The sequence below is a fragment of the Haemaphysalis longicornis genome, unplaced genomic scaffold (assembly GCF_048455015.1).
Source record: "Haemaphysalis longicornis isolate Haplotype H1 unplaced genomic scaffold, Haemaphysalis longicornis Haplotype H1 scaffold_4, whole genome shotgun sequence".
Taxonomy (NCBI): Eukaryota; Metazoa; Arthropoda; class Arachnida; order Ixodida; family Ixodidae; genus Haemaphysalis; species Haemaphysalis longicornis.
In genome coordinates this window covers 86177626-86194697 of record NW_027526361.1, presented here as the reverse complement: position 1 = coordinate 86194697, position 17072 = coordinate 86177626, and the positions used below count along the sequence as shown (strand labels likewise).

At 50.1% G+C, this 17072-nt stretch overlaps 1 long non-coding RNA gene across 1 annotated transcript; it reads left to right on the top strand.

The window, feature by feature from the left end:
- The first annotated feature begins 327 nt into the window (after positions 1-327).
- On the top strand, positions 328-17037 carry LOC144178967 (uncharacterized). The gene is made up of 2 exons (XR_013324116.1): positions 328-703; positions 15303-17037. It is a non-coding gene; the product is annotated as an uncharacterized LOC144178967 (long non-coding RNA).
- The last annotated feature ends 35 nt before the right edge of the window (positions 17038-17072 follow it).

Below are 17072 nucleotides of genomic sequence, written 5' to 3'. Positions count from 1 at the left end.
GAGGAGGGAGGACGGTTACAAAAAGGCCAGCTCTTGTGTTATCGAAAGTGTCCCGCAACAAATTAATGGAAATTACCCGCAAAGACTGCTAAGATGCAGAGTTTCATATACTAGTCATAATTTGCTTACGGTGAAGTTGTTCTACAGAATTGCTGTGTGCTTTCAATACATGGCCGTGTACAGAGGGAGTATGGTTATAAAAAAACGGCCGTAATTGTCATTTTACCAGAACTATGCGGAAGCAAAATTCTGCGAGAATTAGCCGCTAAGACTATTCTGACATTGCGCACCGCTGCTTCACTGGTAATCCTTCATCACACAGAGTGAAAGGGCACTGAAATTTTACCACTCTTTCTCGGTTGCAGGCTCTTCCCCCTCACCAAATGGCCACAGGGTGCAGCACGAGTCCCCGGCGGGTCGCCAGCTGCTGCGCTGCCAGCAGTGCAGCTTCACAACACCGCGCCCGAGCCACCTGGAGAGGCACCAGCGCATCCACACGGGCGAGCACCCCTACCGATGCCACCTGTGCCCCAAGGCCTTTTCCCAGAAGAGCCACCTGGTCAGCCACGTGCACACGCATACGAGGGAGAGGCCCTTCCACTGACGCTTCTGCGCGATGGCCTTCACGCACCACATCCAGAGGAAAACCCACGAGCAGAAGGAGCACCGCCACCACCAGTAGTGCCCAGGGAGCAGGGACCAGGTGGGTGGGTGCGCACACTCCCTCCAATGAGATCGGAGGGGAGCAAGTTCCTTTGTGCGGTCGTTAGCCAGAGGGATTGTGCAGGACACCAGGGAGGGGGGGTCATGGAGAACGAGCCCATTTTATTTTATGGGACCTGACTACGGCCGAATGTTTTGTCCTCACATGGTGGCCTCACCAGGAGGGAGACAATTGCTCCACTCTATTACGGGACGTGTGATTGTGGGTAGGACTGACTGACTGAATAAGCTTTATTGAAGTAAAGATGGAGGAGCGTGGAGGGGGAGAGAAAGATGAGAGAATCACTGGTGGAACCCTTAATCCAGGGCTCCGGTGGCTTTTGCTCTCGTCTTGGCCTTGCTGATTAGGTCCTCTTGGATCTGTTAGACAGGGCTGGCGAAGAGGGCCTCCCACGATTCTTACGAAGTCAGTGGTGGGTTCTTTTGATGTGTGGGGTGCCCACACTCCTGCTCGGAGGTGTGTACAGGCCCACATACCATGGAAGAGGGTAGCAATCTCTCCACATGGCCTCCAATATTCGGCGTATTCGGGGTACCGTTGTTGGAGAATTTTTGCCCCGCGAGATTTATGAGAACACTACTGATACGTCTCTGGGCCTTATGATGACCCGCTTTTTACAACAGATCACCGCGGTCCTTACAAACTCCCCATTATATGCATTAAAAACCCTGATTATACAACGCTCAGGTGCACATGATCCGCTTCATACAATGGTCCTTGGCAGGGATAAACCAGCGTTTTTCCTGTCTTTTACACCGCTTCGCCGCCTTGTCTTGACCTTTCTTTATTCTGAACCCCCATTTGACGCTGCTTTATGTGCAAAGGTTCACAGGTGGGAGTTACCGTATTTACTCGCATAATTTGCACCCTCGCATAATTTGCGCACCCTTAAGTTTTTTCCAGGTTTACAGAAAGAAAATTTTACTCGCATGTTTTGCGCTCCCTGTCTCACCCAAGAGAACCCATTGGCATGTGTGCACAAACAAGCACGCTTTGGACGGCGGCATGGTGCATGGGAGAGCAGTGATATACGATGCTGCTCGCCAATAGTCCCTTCATTCTTTTCTCACTTCTTCCCTTCTCCGTGTCTGGGTGCGCCTCCACTCCGCCCCTCCGTGATGGAGCACAGGCGAGGAGGAACATCCAGGCACCCTACCCAGCTGCATTCCCCTTCTCTGCCCTTCCCGACACATGCACATCCTTCCTCTCGTCCTTTCCGCTGGGAGTCGGAACTGCTCGAGCGTGTGCCTTCTTCCTCCTTTCCTTTCTTTTGCACCGTGAGAACTCGCACACAACACACACAAAGGCAGACGTGGAGTCGGAAGCACTAATTTCTGCATCGGAGATGTGAGAGGGCGTATCAGCCCTGCCACGGTGTCGCCTTGCCGCCTCTTCTTTCCTGCGTTCGCGCTGCGAGAGAATCCTCTGCCTCTGCCTCTGCCTATTCCTGTGTACGCGCCGCGACGGAATCCTCCCTTTGTGTTCACGTTTTGCCGTCGCCGTCAGTCAGTCACCTTTTGCTGCAGTAGCGATGGGCTACAAGAACTATACGCCTCGAGCGCGGCCTGTAGGGGCCCCACTGAAATGCCCCTAGCGGCCCGTTTCGAAAGCAGCCGTGGGAGTCTCCAACCCGCTCCCCGCTGTCGCCGTTGCTTTTGGGGCTCGTTCAAGACAGCGATTTACCGTTTTTACGCGTTATAAATACAGAATAATATGAAGCAGGCACTCTGTTTGCAAGCGTGGTGTGTTTACGGGGGTATAAACGTTTATGACACGATCTTAGTGTTGGAAATTCGGTCTATATGAGTGCCAGGTGTGTGTCACAGGCTGGTGTCCCGAAGCAGGGATATTCATGCAGCTGATTGCAATTCCGCTTCCCTGAAATTTAGTGGCAGTGTCTTCGTAAGCCATGTTTCCTGCGATGGCCATGTTGCGGCCATACACACTATCATGTAAATCGGCTTAGTGCGCTTACATAATCTAGCGTAGCACTCATACCTGACAGCACGCAAGTTACGCTTATATTGATCACTACCCTGAATCAGCCAATGCGACATAAATTTCATAAACATTTTACGAAAGAAGTACGATGGATAATTCAAAATTATACTCGGGAGTCAGTACACGACGAAAAATTTCATGCTGGGTCGTCTTGCCCCGAGGTGAGCACTCGCAAAGATTCATGTGTTACATTTATCCTCCACGAGAAGCGCAGAGACGGGCTTAAATAGTAATCCGCGTCGGCGACTAAACTCTTCTTCGAAACATCGTCATATGACACAGGGAGACTGCAGTATCTAGCATAAACTGAAATCAGAGAGCCTTATCAGATACCACTCTTCCAACGAGCCCATGTGTACGATATTTCGGCGCACGTTAAGGATCTCCAGGTGGTCAAAATTAATCTGGAGCCCTTCACGACGGCGCGCCTCATCGCCTCCGTTGCGTCGGTTCGTTAAAACCTACAATAAATCAATCAACTCTTCCGACGACACCTCGTATCGCTTGTGAACTGCCTACCCTGTATTTTTCAAAAAATGCGTCCGCCGAGTGATCAGCCGTTCGTTGAAGGCAAAAAACAAACGAAAAGTAAACACGCAGCTTGTGTGTGTGATTACTAAAACGTTCATTCGTTGATTTCGCTCCGCATTTGTAAACAATATAGTTGAGCGTCCCCTCCTCCTCCCCCCCCCTCCATGCCTTGCCAAATATCAGTGCATTTTGCATCTAGTTGGTCTGGTTGAATAATACCTTGCTTAAACAAACGTCTGTAGGCTTTCAGAAGCTGCACTGGGTTTTTTTCATTCCCGTACGACTATTCTATTCATTCCTGACTTGCAGACCGTTCATTTTCCCGTGGTTTCATTAACTTAAATCTTGGTGCTTGCTATAAGGCATGAGTGGGCACACATTTGACAAAGCACAGCCTTTGAGTGTACTTACCATTTTCGCGTGGCTTATATTCTCATGAAAGTCACAAGTTATTGTCACCTATTGGGTTATCACATCCCCGAAAGCCGAAACATATTTTTCTACGACGTACATATTCGAAGCAAAGCCGTATTTGTTGTCTGCACTGCAAAACGAACCAACCTCTTGCAGTGCCACTATCAGGTCTAAACGAGGCGACAGAAATAGAATTCACTTGTGCTGCTGCCATCGCCGACGCCGCAAGAGTGGCCAAGAAACGCGCAGAACCGCCTCCCCAGGTCGCTCTTGTTGGCGTTCGCGTGATATACCAAGATGCAGCTGTATGTTTTAAAGTGCCCCTAAACATGCGATTTGCTTACAGACATCACCATAGCAAGTTGTTTAGTGCGCGAGAAAGGCAAAGAGAAGCGAAAGAGAACCAAAACACTGCATGGCCACCTATCAGCCACGCAGCACTAATCCCGCAAATGCTGCGGAGAAGCGGCGGCAGGCGGCGCAGCGATCGCGAATCTCGATTTGTATACGGCCAAATTCAAACTCAGTGTCATTGAATTTGCTGAGGAAAAAGGGAACCGTGCTGCCGCAAAGCACTTCAACGTGAACGAGAGCCATGTGCGGTATTGGAAGAAGCAGAAAAGTTCTCTCCAAAATACCAAACCTGGAAGAAGAGCGTTTCGGGGACCACAGCAAGGAAAGTTTCCTGCCGTGGAAGAAGAGCTTTTGAAGTATGCTCGACAGATGAAGTCGTCCTGTCTTGCCGTGTCGTGCGAGATGCTACAGTTTGAAACAAGGAAGATCGCACATGAGAAAGGGATCCCTGCTGCGGCATTCAAGGCGAGCAGAGGGTGGGTGACACGCTTCATAGGATGCCACCAACTGTCTCTCAGACAGAGAACGGCCCTTTGCCGGCGGTTACCCCAGGACTACGAGGAGAAAATTGTGTTGTTTCACTGATTCGTGATTGGATTACGCCGAACGGGGAACTTCATCATGTCCCAGATTGGGAACGCTGACGAAACACCACTGACGTTCGCCATGTCGCCCAACACCACAGTGAGCGAGAAAGGCGTCTCGTCTGTGCCCTTCAAGACCACCGGCTGCGAAAAACAACACTGCATGGTTATGCTTGCCGTGACAGCGGATGGCCATAAACTCCTGCCCTTCGTCATCTTCAAGAGGAAGACAGTGCAAAAAATGAAGCTGGGGCCCGCATTCACATCCGTGCACAAGAAAACGGGTGGATGAACGAGGAGCTGATGCAGGACTGGATCGACACTGGGGCAAGAGACCGGGGGCTTTGCTGCGACTGCCATTGCTGTTGGTGCTCGACAGCTTCAAAGGGCATCTTGTGAAGATTGTGAAGAAGTTGTGCGACATGTGGACTGACCTGGCCGTTATTCCGGGTGGCCTAACATCTGTCCTACAGCTCTTGGATGTGTCGGTCAACAAACCCTTCAAGGACTACGTGCGCAAGATGTACATCGAGTGGATGGCCAGCGGAGAGCACGGGCTCACTCCCATTGGGAGGATAAAGCAACCGCCACTGGAGACGGTCTGCGAGTGGATCGTGACAGTGTGGGACATGGTCTCGCCCAGCATCGTGGAGCACAGCTTCAAGAAGACGGGGCTGTCAAATGCGCTCGACGGAACTAAGGACGATGCGCTTTGGGAGGGCAGTGATGGCGGCCGTGACGACGACTCGGAGTCGGACTTCTCGACCAGCGATTCCGACTAGACCACAACCAGACTGGACTTTTGTAGGTACTTTCGACTGTGTACTTTCAACTACTTTTCTGTGTGCTTTTAACTGTGTAAGCATTTAAATAAACGAGTATCGTTTGCTTGTGCTATCATACTCGATTGTCTCTTATTTGTATAGTCCGCGTTAGGACCGTGTACACGTTATTTTGGACGTTTCGCAAAATACCCACATCATTTGCGCACCCCCTTTCTGAGGCCCTAAATTCGCAAAAAAAAGTGCGCAAATTATGCGAGTAAATACGGTAAGTTATGACAGTCCCGAGCGGAGGTAGAACGTCAACGACCAACTGCGAGAAGTCGAAGTCCAGGTGGCCGGCGGACCATGAATTTGAACCTCCCATCCAGCCGACCAAGTCAAAACACATGATAAAACCCCACAATGATGACCAAACACCCGTTTTTCTCGCCTGCTCGATCCAAGTTTCTTCCTTTGGCGACGCTTACTCGCTCTATCTCTACTCTTGGCTTATCAGTGTATTTTTAAACTGGGTTGTCGCTCCGCTCTTCTCTTTCCACTACCTTGCACTATCGTTCGTTTCGCTTGGCCTTGGCAGTTTCACACTTTTGCTTTTTCCCTTCTCAATTTGCTCAAACACATCAACATTATCTAGCGCACGTTAGGTGCAGGGCTGGCATTCTATAAATAGTGCCGGATGGCACAGGGGTTTCATAGCACGCGGTGCATGGCTGGTGTGCACAAATGCCGTCATGGGGAGGGGGCACAAAGTAGGTGTTTCATGTTCAGAAACTTTAGATTTCAGTTTGAGACTTGCAAATTGCACTAGAATGCGCTAAATATAGTAGTTCGGATGCGTTCTTAGCCCACCTGTCGTGTGAGACAGTATACTAGGCTGGCATTTACCCGTACCCCGATCATAAGACACTCCAGTCACACGACGCTTTTGCACGATCTCTTGAAAGTAGTATTATCGAGGTTCCACTGTATCTGGTGTAGCATCTGGGCTTCAGTTGCTGTTGCATCATGATGTGGGATTGGATATGTAGCCTGCAGTTTTCTGGCGTTTTGACGGTATTCACCGTATGGGTAGGACCCTTGCAGATGGTAGCATCCTGCGTTGGTCACAAGTGGCCTGCAGCGAGGGCTGGCACACCACCATAGACTGCCCATTTGAACACATGCAGCATATTTGCAAACCAACACATGCAAAAAGACGCACCCCTCTTGAAATGAGGGGCTCACAATGCGTCACCATAGATATATGTGCAAAACACCCACACTGTGTGCATATGACTTGTGTAATTTCCCACTTCTGGGGCACCTTGGGTCGGTAAACAGCAGTTCATGTTTAGTGCTTGTCTCGTGCACCTGTACAGGTACTTTATGGGTGCACCTATGAAGGTTCAGAAAGTGAGGATATAAGGATACACGGGGATGAACTTACACCAGCTGCCCAATAAAGTTTGTTTCCACTATTTCGGACAAGTACCGTATAATGCGGAATATAGGTCGAAGCGGAATATAAGTCGACCCCTTACCTTGAGGCAGAGAAATTAACGAAAAAGTATTTTAGGCACAAAACGTTTTATTCCTCGGTCACAATTCAAATTCGCGTCTGAATTCGCGCCCGGAAACGTCCGCTCATCGCAGGCCGCACACGTATCACGGCGCGTTGCCCGGTGGCTCACTCTCTGGAGGTGTCGCCGCTCTCATCCGAGGACGACTGCTTTTTGCTGGCAGCGTCCCACAGAACGTCGTCCTCGGTACCGTCGAGGGCGTTGCTGATGCAGCACTTGAAAGCGCGCACAACCATTTCTTCGGGCAGTGCACGCCAAGCCTGGGACACCCTAGCACAAACAGTTGCCAGAGGTGGCCTGCGCAGCCGGCCAGTTGGGGTGCGCGGATTGTCGCCGGCCATCCACTCATTGTACTACTCACACACATGGTCTTTGAACGGCTTGTTGAGCACGACGTCCAGCTGCTGCAAGGTCGATGTCATGCCTCCGGGAATGACAACGAGGTCCGTCCTCCCGTCGCGGAGTGCCTGTTTGACCGACGCCGTCAAATGCCCCCGAAAAGCGTCCAACACTAGCATGTTGGGACAGTGTAGAAGTGCGCCCGGACGCCGATCCCACAGTGTGCGGACCCAGTCCACCATGAGGGCCTCGTCCATATAGCCCTTCTCGTTCACACGAACGACGACGTCCCGCGGGAAGGCCTCCTTCAGCAGCGTCTTCCGCTTGAAAATGATGTAGGGGGGCAGCATTCTGTCGTCGGCGGTGCACGCAAGCATCACCGTGAAGCGTGAATGCTCGCTCTCTGTGGACAGCAGCTTCACCTGCTTTGCCCCGTGTTTGGTGACTGTTGAGGCCGACGGCATGTCGAACCTGACCGGCGTTTCGTCAGCGTTGCCGATCTGACCCGCCATGTAGCCCTGCTGCTGCCGGCGACAAATTTCGTAACGTTGGAAATCCAACAGCTTCTGTTCGTACATCCCCAGCAGCTTCTGGCAGATTGAAGTGTGCCGGCGGAGAGTAAAGACTTTCCGTCGCATGAAGCGGCAGACCCAGTAAATGGAGCCCTTAAATTGCTCCCTGGAGAGCCCCGTTTCACGGGCGAGCTCGATGGCCTTTGTGCGGATGCACTCCGTTGTGACAGGCAAGGATCTGGCACGGTACTTGTGGACAAAATCTGCCACTTTATCTTCGAGTTCCGGGTGCACCGCACGGCAACCGCGAAACGACGTCTTCCTTGCACTGCACGCCGAAGGCTTGGTTTTCTGTACGCTTTTTTCTGACACGCTCAACTGCCGCTGCGCGGACATGTTCCTGTTCGCTTCGGCGTACTCAATCACCTTTTTTTTAAATGCATCGGTGAATTGCCGATGCGTGCCAGTGCTCATTTTGTTGCTGGTTGACTTTTCGCTACAAATCCAAACACTAACTGCAACTGCACAAAAAAAAAAAAGATGGCGTTGATACGCGGAAAATTGAAGCGGCGCGCCATGTTGCCAGACGAACGTTCGACTTCCACCAATGACTGGTATATAAGTCGAGGGGTGAAATTTTAGCAATATTTTCTGGAAAAAGCCTCGACCTATTTTCCGCACTATACGGTAACTTGAATGAATGAGTGCAAGCCATAATGAGTAAAGAGAAAGGAGAGGAAGGGTCAGGATTTTTTCGATAACTGGTATGGTGTACTGGATTTATATGTAACTAAATGATGACGTGTCCCCCCGTCCCCCCCTCCCCCATTTTTCCATTATACTTTGTTTCCATTTCATTGAAATGTTTGCTTGATGGCAAAAAATTGTTTGGGTCCGCTTTCATGCTTTGAAAGTGAAAGCATCATGGCTTCTCCTGGCAATATCTATCGTTCTGGAAAGGTCAGAGGTCCAACCAGCACCTTGCACCAGACCTAACGACTGGTTCCGACACCCATCACCATCACCTGTATTTCCAGTTACGCAAAACCCACCGAAACAGCACACTTGCGACTACCTCACAGGACACAAAAGCGTACACGAAATGTCCCGCCAGCGTCTCACCCCACCCCGGTCCAGGTGCAGATGCCTCTGGGATCGGTGACGGGGCAAGACCGTCGATGCGGTGGTGCTCGTTGGGCCTACGCCGCGAACCGCACACGACGTCGGATCGCGTTGATGACACGCCTTGAGCGCACACGCTTTCAGGCTCCCAGGCTCGGATTTACGCCGCGAGGCATGCGGGCACCGTGGCTGTCGGCGTGCTCCTTAGGAACGGGCACGGGGGGTATACGCCTGGTCCACTCGCTGGCCCGGAGGTCCAAGAACACGGGGACGAGCAGCTTCGTTCCTGACTTTTCAGACCTCTGGGCCACCGAGCGGGCCTGGAGTACCGCATGTTCCTGTAGTCGTGAACCTCCGGGCCGGGGAGCAGCCCTGGCGTATACCCCCTGTGCCCGTTCCTAAGGAGCACGCCGACGGAAACATTACCTTAATTGATTGATTGTGGCGTTTAACGCGCCGACGTAACGCAGGCGATGAGGCACGCCGTAGTGGAGGGCTCCGGGTTAATTTTGACCACCTGGGGATCTTTAACATGCGCCGAAATCTCGTACACATGGGCGTTTTTGCTTTTCGCCTCCATCAGAAAAGCAGCCGCGGCGGCCGAGAATCGAACCCGCGACCTCGTGCTCAGCAGCGCAACACCTTAGCCACTGAGCCACCGCGGCGGGTGGAAATATTACCTTACCCGAGCGCTTGTTTCCATCTCGGGCAAACGACTTATTACCTCAACAGCGCTGAAATTGTAGTTGAGAACTTATTCCCACACTTATCGCGTTCCGGCAAACGGGCCCTGGACAAGACTTGGGACTGACGGGTACAGCACTTCGCAACTAGTACTTCGACAGGGAGAAAGTGAAGTTGAAAGAGGAGCTATCCTTGAATAGGGGGGCGAGGAGACTTGGTGTTGATGTCGCTCTCTTGAGAGATTCTGGTGAGCACAAAGATGCGATCCGGAAACAATATCAGCAAAGGAAAGAGGAAGAGGAAATGCAGGCACTCAGAGAGTATGAGAAAAAGAAGGATGGGGATGAACGAAGAATAGCCGCCCTCAACAAAGAAATCGCCGCTCTCTTGAATCGTGCATACGCCTCGCTCATCCTCCCGACATATCTTGTACTTCTGTACATGTGTCAGGCTCCAAACCCATCCACAAAGCTTGTAGCTCAGTTCCTAATCCAAGACAGCTTGACTTACAGGCACCTGAAACTAGTGATGTTAACGCAGAAGATCCTGAGGCAGATGAGCCACACGGTTCACTTTGTTTCGAAGCATGTTCAAATAACGCCCCGAAGTCATTATTCCAAAAGAACGCCAAGGTGTCAGTGAAATGTTTTCGTGCTCGCAAAGGCTACCGCGGAAATGAAAGAGCCGCAAGAAGACTGGGATGCATTCGGCCACGAAAACATCGAAAACATCCGTCTGTACTCTGCTTAGCCACGTATCTCTAAAGCAAGATTGGCAAGGGCGTTTTAACCATTGCAAGACTCTATGTTTGCCTAAGTTGAGTCGCAAAAGCAAATGCCATGTAATGTGCCAGGCTAAGTGATTTTCAATAGGCTCAGTATTTCGTCGGAGTATCAGGATGTGCAACCTTTCCGCAGGACCAACCACCACTATACGGATCACCCTGCGAAGTCATACGCAGGGTAAAACGACTTCGCACAAGCATTTGCGCAAACAGGCTAAACCCAGACGCGAACAGAGGAGAAAGCCACAAAGGCGTAAACAACATAATATGTTTCCAAGACTTCAGGACAGCCCTTTTCTTACCAGTTGTCAGAACACAAACATGCTCCTAAGAGGCGCAGAAAAAGAAATCAGGGGGGTTTCATAGCAGAGGGTCATGCTGCCCGACGCGAAAGAGGCGCCGAATTTCTTAGCAACCGTACGCTTTTCCGGGAAACACGCATGCATGGACATGGCAATGTGACTTTGAGTAACAATTTCCGGCTGCACACAGCTTACTACGCTTTATGTTCTTGTAGTGCACTTAGGCATAGATTCTTCTGTTAGCTTAGAACATTTTATAGTTAACACGTCGGAGGACCTGTGAAGCAGCTTGAGAGAACTGTTTGAACTGTTTTTGTGCCCGTGCGAACTGTTTATAGGGACTTGCTTGGATTTTACTGTGTGAACTTTTATGTTCTACGAGCTCGCACATAGGGACTGGGCTGTGTGACTTTTCGAGGTTGATTGGTGTTTAGACCTTCTCTGGACACTGACTCCATCACCAACTTCTCTAGAATAGTTCTTTCTAAGAACTTTCTGAAGAGGGAGGTAGTGTAGTGAAGAGCCAGGGCAGTGTGGTGGCCAATCCGCCGAAACGTTGGTGTACCGCTTGCCGAAGAGAAAGGGCCAGCAAGAAGAAAGAGAAGAAGAAGGAGCTCGGAAGCGGTCGGCCAGGACGACAGCAAGACAGCGCCCTCGCATTGTTGGCCCAAGGTCTGTCGCCGGCGCTTCCTTCCAAGTTTCCGTCTGTCGGGGTGTAGGCCCGACGACAGCCCTGGACGCCGCCGGGAGAAGCCGGGCCCAAGAGTGAGTGGTGTGCCGGTGACCCGGAGCATGGGCAGTGAGGCGTCGTTTCGAGCCCAAGCTATCTCCTCCCGCTGCAAATCACTGACACCGCCACATTCTTTGTCATGGAACATAACGCCGGGTTGAAGCGTCTCGGCGCACACATCTCGTCAGCTCTGCGGACAGACTGCCACCTCGCGTCGACTCACCAAAGTCACCAGCCCGTCTCTGCTCCATCCACCATGCCAGCCCCAGCAGGCTGTAGTGGACCAATTCCTCGCCAGTCCTCTGCGAGTCTTGTAAATATTGTCTTCCCCCTTTCGTATCTGCCTGTTTGGATTGCCTTTTGAATATAACGCGTGTTGGCTTAGAAACAGTAGTCTGGCTCATTGCTCTCCATGCGGTCCAGCCCAACATTCATAACACAGTCGTCTTTGCTGCTACACCGTGTTTGCACCTCTTTCATTCCTTTTGTTTCTTTGTCCGTTGGGGGGAATAAACTCGGCAGGCAGACTGGTGCCACTTCTGACCACAGTCTGAAGTGAAACATCTGAGCTCAAACATGGCATCATGGCAAAATGTACTGCTCTTGAAGCGAGTGCTCATGATGAAATTAATCGGTAGATGCAGCATCTTCTAGTATTGAAACACTTTGTTGCATTTTTTTCATAGACCTGAGGTGTCTCGCACTGTTCTGCCTCATGGAAGTGCAAGCTGTTATGTTCGAAGCCCGCCAAGCTTCCGTGTCCAACATTCATGGATGCGTGCACTACTCCAAAAAAATTTGCACTTTGAAGTTTACTGCTGGAATGGGCTGCGCATTCTCTTCAGTGTATCACAAGGATTATCGAGTATTGTTTTCGAGACAACTGTAGCATACACTTACTATGCCAGAAGCATGTGCACTGTCAAAATTTGTCACATTTGCATGGAAACTGCATCTGCAGCTACTGCACTACCATACACAAGAGATGGCACGTGCTTTAGCTAACAGCATATTGCTTGAACAATATATTCCTCTGTTTATTCATGTATACATTGGCCCCAATAGGTGCCTTCTCATTGATAGAAACCACACGAAGGCTAGAAATACTAAAAACATGCCAGGTGGGAACACTTCATGCGGGCCACCCTTTGTTGCGGCCATGGCTCAACTTTTTTTGGTCATGGTCATCATTGCAGGCTGACCTCCCTTGCATGGGGCGGTGTTTCTCAAAAAAAGCAGTGAAGTCAACCTGTAACTAAATGAATGCGGTGTTATTATATAGGTTTTAAACTGTCGGGTCATTAATCAAAGCACAATTGTCATCATGGTGTAAAGATGTTTCCTTGCTTGTTTTTGCCCAATCTTGCCCTCATGTTGTCATTGAAGCATTTGTTGAATTTTGTAAGAGGCAACTCTGTGTTAGCAGATAGAGAACCATAACTGTTTTAGCCTAATCCTACCACATGCTTTACCGTAGAAAAGCAGTAAAGTGGAAGGCGACAGCTTTTTTTCTTTCCTGCTACTTGCTGTCATCTTAGGCTGTCGGATGACCTGATAGCTGTGCATGTTATCTACACCGAACAAGGTGAACACTGATGTGGCGCTCAGCCTAGAAGTAGCAGTTGAGTAGCCGTGCTTTGTTCTGTCGCCACACACCATTGTTTTTAAGTCTTTACAATATTTTGTTTCGTTTAGTGGGGTGTGTGTGCGTGGATGCTGTGCATGCAGTTTGTGGCAGGAACAGCCTTGATGAGGTGACGGTATCTGCTTCACAATGGCTGGTCATATTGTTGTCTGCTTGGTGGGTGCTGCTTTTGCACCACCAGCATTGTGGGCGGGAAACACCGAGAATTAAAATTTTTGGGTGGGTGTGAGCTGAGCAGCTTCAAAGCAAAGCATGGTGATACAGTCTACGCTCGTTACAGCGGATCCGGCAACAACGGACTTTCGGTTACAACAGACCATTTCTGTTGGTTTGTCTGGTCCCCATGCATTTTAAATGGAGTCCGCTCCGCTCACAACGGACCCGACTAGAGCAGACTATTGGCTACAACAGACTAAATTTTAGGCGAAAATTGTTTCGACTGAACGTTTATAGCGGACTTCCGCGGGGCCGGCACCCGATGTGCTTTTTCTTTGTTTATTTTTGGAAGAAAACTATTATGTCTGGCAACGTTGCTGGCAGCCGGGTCGCCTTTTTATGTCTGGCAACGTTGCTACAGCCGGGTCGCCAGTAGCTTTTTTTTTTTGTGCGACCAGCGGCATGAGTGACAGGGTAGCTGATATCACTGGTGGATAAAATAAGTGTAATTAACGGTGTTGAACATGGGGAAAAACAGGCTGACATCACCAGAAGTACAGGCCTGTCTAAGCAGAGTGTCCGCTCTACCGTCAAGAACAAGGCTGTTGCCGATAAACGCGACTCCGGTGAGATTGAAAACAGGGCTATCGAATACTCGAAGTGGTGTACTCGGAGGCGAGTCTGCCCTCGTCAGTTTTTTTATGTAATAAAAAACTCGGGTTCAGTGAAGTTCGGCTTTTATTATTCCTACGCATGCATCGTTCCCGCTCCGTTCGGTGAAAAAGGTAAGAAATGCCTCAAGTAGGGGTTGTTCCCCATCCATTGTGTGCAATCTGCCGGTAACCGTGCGCAGTCCAACTGGTCTAACTTTCGATTTTACGGCTGTCCGTCATCACTAGTTAGTTTAGTAAGTTTGAGAATAGCGAGAAAGCTGAGGGAACTTTTATAATTGCTTTTTAGAACCAGAACCAGAGTTTTAGAACCAGATTTAGAATCAGAACCAGTTGCTACTTTCACCTTTTGTAATACTTCTTAATTTTTTTGGTCATCACCAATTTAGAAAATGGAGTCCCATTCGTTGCAAGCAGTGCGCAAAAGCTAGCATTTCTCTAGCGGCCAGATGTATGTATGTGGCTTCTACATTTTGTTTTCCCACCCTGCATACCAATCCTTAAAGCATGTTTGCAGTATGACCACTTAATTTTGTCGGATGTGGGTTCCCCGGGAGGTGCTGTCAAACAAGTTAATCAAGCCGTGTGAAGGCAGTGCGCAATGGACGCAAAGCTGCACTAAAACAGGCCCAAAATAACCAGACGACAAAGACGACGATAAAGCTGATAACAAAGCAGATGACAAAGCTGTACCACCAACGCCGCCGCTGGCAGGCAGGGGCATCCGCACGAGGAACGCGGAAATTTGCTGCGCCATCTACAGTGTGCTCCGTGCGGGAAACTCTCCACCCCTCCCTTCCGCCACTGCCACCGCCGCGTTAGGAGTTTGTTGTCCCGCACGCCACGAAAGAACCGTTAGCTGGTAGAGCTAGGAAGCTTTGCTTTAAAAACATCATGGGCCCTTCAGAAACTTTGGTACTGCTGCAACTCAGTCAGGCTCTGCATGTCAAAACCTGCGATTCCATCCCAAGGGTACTGAGGCTGAACAGCAGAGGGCATTTAGCAGTGGCTCACATCAACAGAAGGCACATTTAAAGTGAACCAGTCGATGGTGCTGGGTGTGCACAGGAAGTGGCAGTCTCACACCCACAGGGAATGGAATCTTGCCAAAGTGGGGTATCGGAGATCTTTTTAGATTGAAAGCACTAGGTGTGCCATTCCTGAGCAAGCTGTGATGCTAAAGCTTCTGGAGCCTCTTGATTGATATACTGCCGAGCCATCAAAAAAGAGGAGAGCTCGTCTGCATTGCAGGGCACGTTCAACCTGCGCAGAGTGGCTTGGCTTGCACCAGTGGAGGCGCTTTCTTTTTTCTTTGTCCTTTTACCTTGTGCCTTGCTGCTGGTGTCGTGCCACTTCATTTGCTGCAGAAAGGGCTCTCAGTTTTTCTCCTGTCTCCGTTTTGCAGGCTAGGCTATTACCCATCTTCGCAGGCAGCAGCAGCTGCAGGACTGCCCACCCCCGGGTCATCAGCTGCTGTGCTGCCAGCAGTGCACCTTCATGACATCGAGTCCGGGTCTGCAGAAGAGGCACTGGTGAACGCGCACGGGCGAGCTCCCACAGCAGTGCCGCCACTGCAGCCAGGCCTTTGTGCAGAAGGGTGACCCACCTGCACATCCACACGGGCAAGGGTTCATATTGGTGCCACCTGTGCCCCAGTGCCTTCACCTACAAGGCCAGCCGGGTCGCCCACCTGCGCAGTCGCATGGCCAGGCATTATTTCCACTGAGTCTTCTATCTCATCGTCTTTGCTTGCTGTCTCCAGCAGCGCACACATGAGGAAGAGGCGCACAGCGATTGCCAGTGGTCCAGCAGGAGGGGAAGGCCCAGCCTTGTTTGTGTGTAGGCACTCGCCCCAAGGTAATCCAAGAGGAGCAAGCCCTTGGTGTGGATAGTTATGAGGAAGTGTTACGCAGCATTGTGCGTCACTCCAAGAGGCGGTGGGGTGCTTGCAGAGAGCCTGTTTTATCCTACACTGAGACCTGGCTCCAAGTGAACGCTTCTAGTTTTTCGTCATACTGTCGCATCACCAGCCAAGTGACGGTTCCGTGCTAGTGCGGGAACTGTGATTGTTCGTGGGTCCTGCGGCAGACAGTGCCATCTTGTGTTGGTCTCAAGTGACCACCTTGCGATGCCCATTTCAACGCGCACTGCAACTTTTCAGACCAACATAAGTAAAAAGACATACCCCTTTTGGAAAGTCAATCACAATTTATTGCCATTGATTTGCATGCGTACACGCGTGTATGTTTCCTGCAATTTCCCACTGTGATGGTGCCTTCAATGAGTAAATAGTGGCTGATGTGGAGGGCTTATCTCGTGTATTGCCTATACAGATAATTTTAAGGGGCAGCTAGAAACTTTGAGAAAGTTAAGAAGCACAGAGTAATAAACTGTCAGCCAACTGCCACCAAAGGTTGCTTGTATCCTTTCGCATATGTATTGTGGAAGTGAGTGCTATTCATGATGAAAAAAAACAGAAGTAGGGCTGGGTGGCATGTTATTGGCACCGAAAAGTGGTTGCATGTATATGAAAAGTCGTGTCCCCCCCTTTTTCAGTATGGTTCGCTTCCATTTTGTATATATATTTGCTAAATGGCAAAAATAACTTGGCATGAATGCATGTCAGTGTAGGGGAACTGAGTATTGCGTTCTGAGGCAAGCTTAGCCTTGTATAGAACTGCCAATTGTTTCGTCTAAATCACATCATATCGTACCACCGGCACAGGAAGTGTTGCTTTTCCACTCCTTGAAGGCTTCTAGCTGAGCCCTAAAGTTCTGCAGTGAACTACCAACCAAGAACATAAATGGCACCAAGGTCTACTCTTCAGATATGAAATGCCTAAAGAGACTAAAGGAGACAAAGTTGCTCTTAGTAGCTGTCTTTTAGAAACAGTATCATTGTTGCTAAGTGGCACCCTCCCCTCATACACACGCATTTAAAAGGTTCCTGAAGTCTTCGATCGCCACCTTTGCATCTTCATGTTATGCAACCTCTGCGTCACAAACACAATGACTTAAATTTACTCAACTTCAGCCAGCTTGCTTCTTCAAAAGACATTTGAACTGCGCCATTGCATCATGCTGATATGTGCGTGCTGAAGCGAGTGCTCTTGGTGAAGTAAACTCTTGGGTCGATACAGCTTTTTCTAGTATTAGAGCAAGTTGTGGCGTCTTT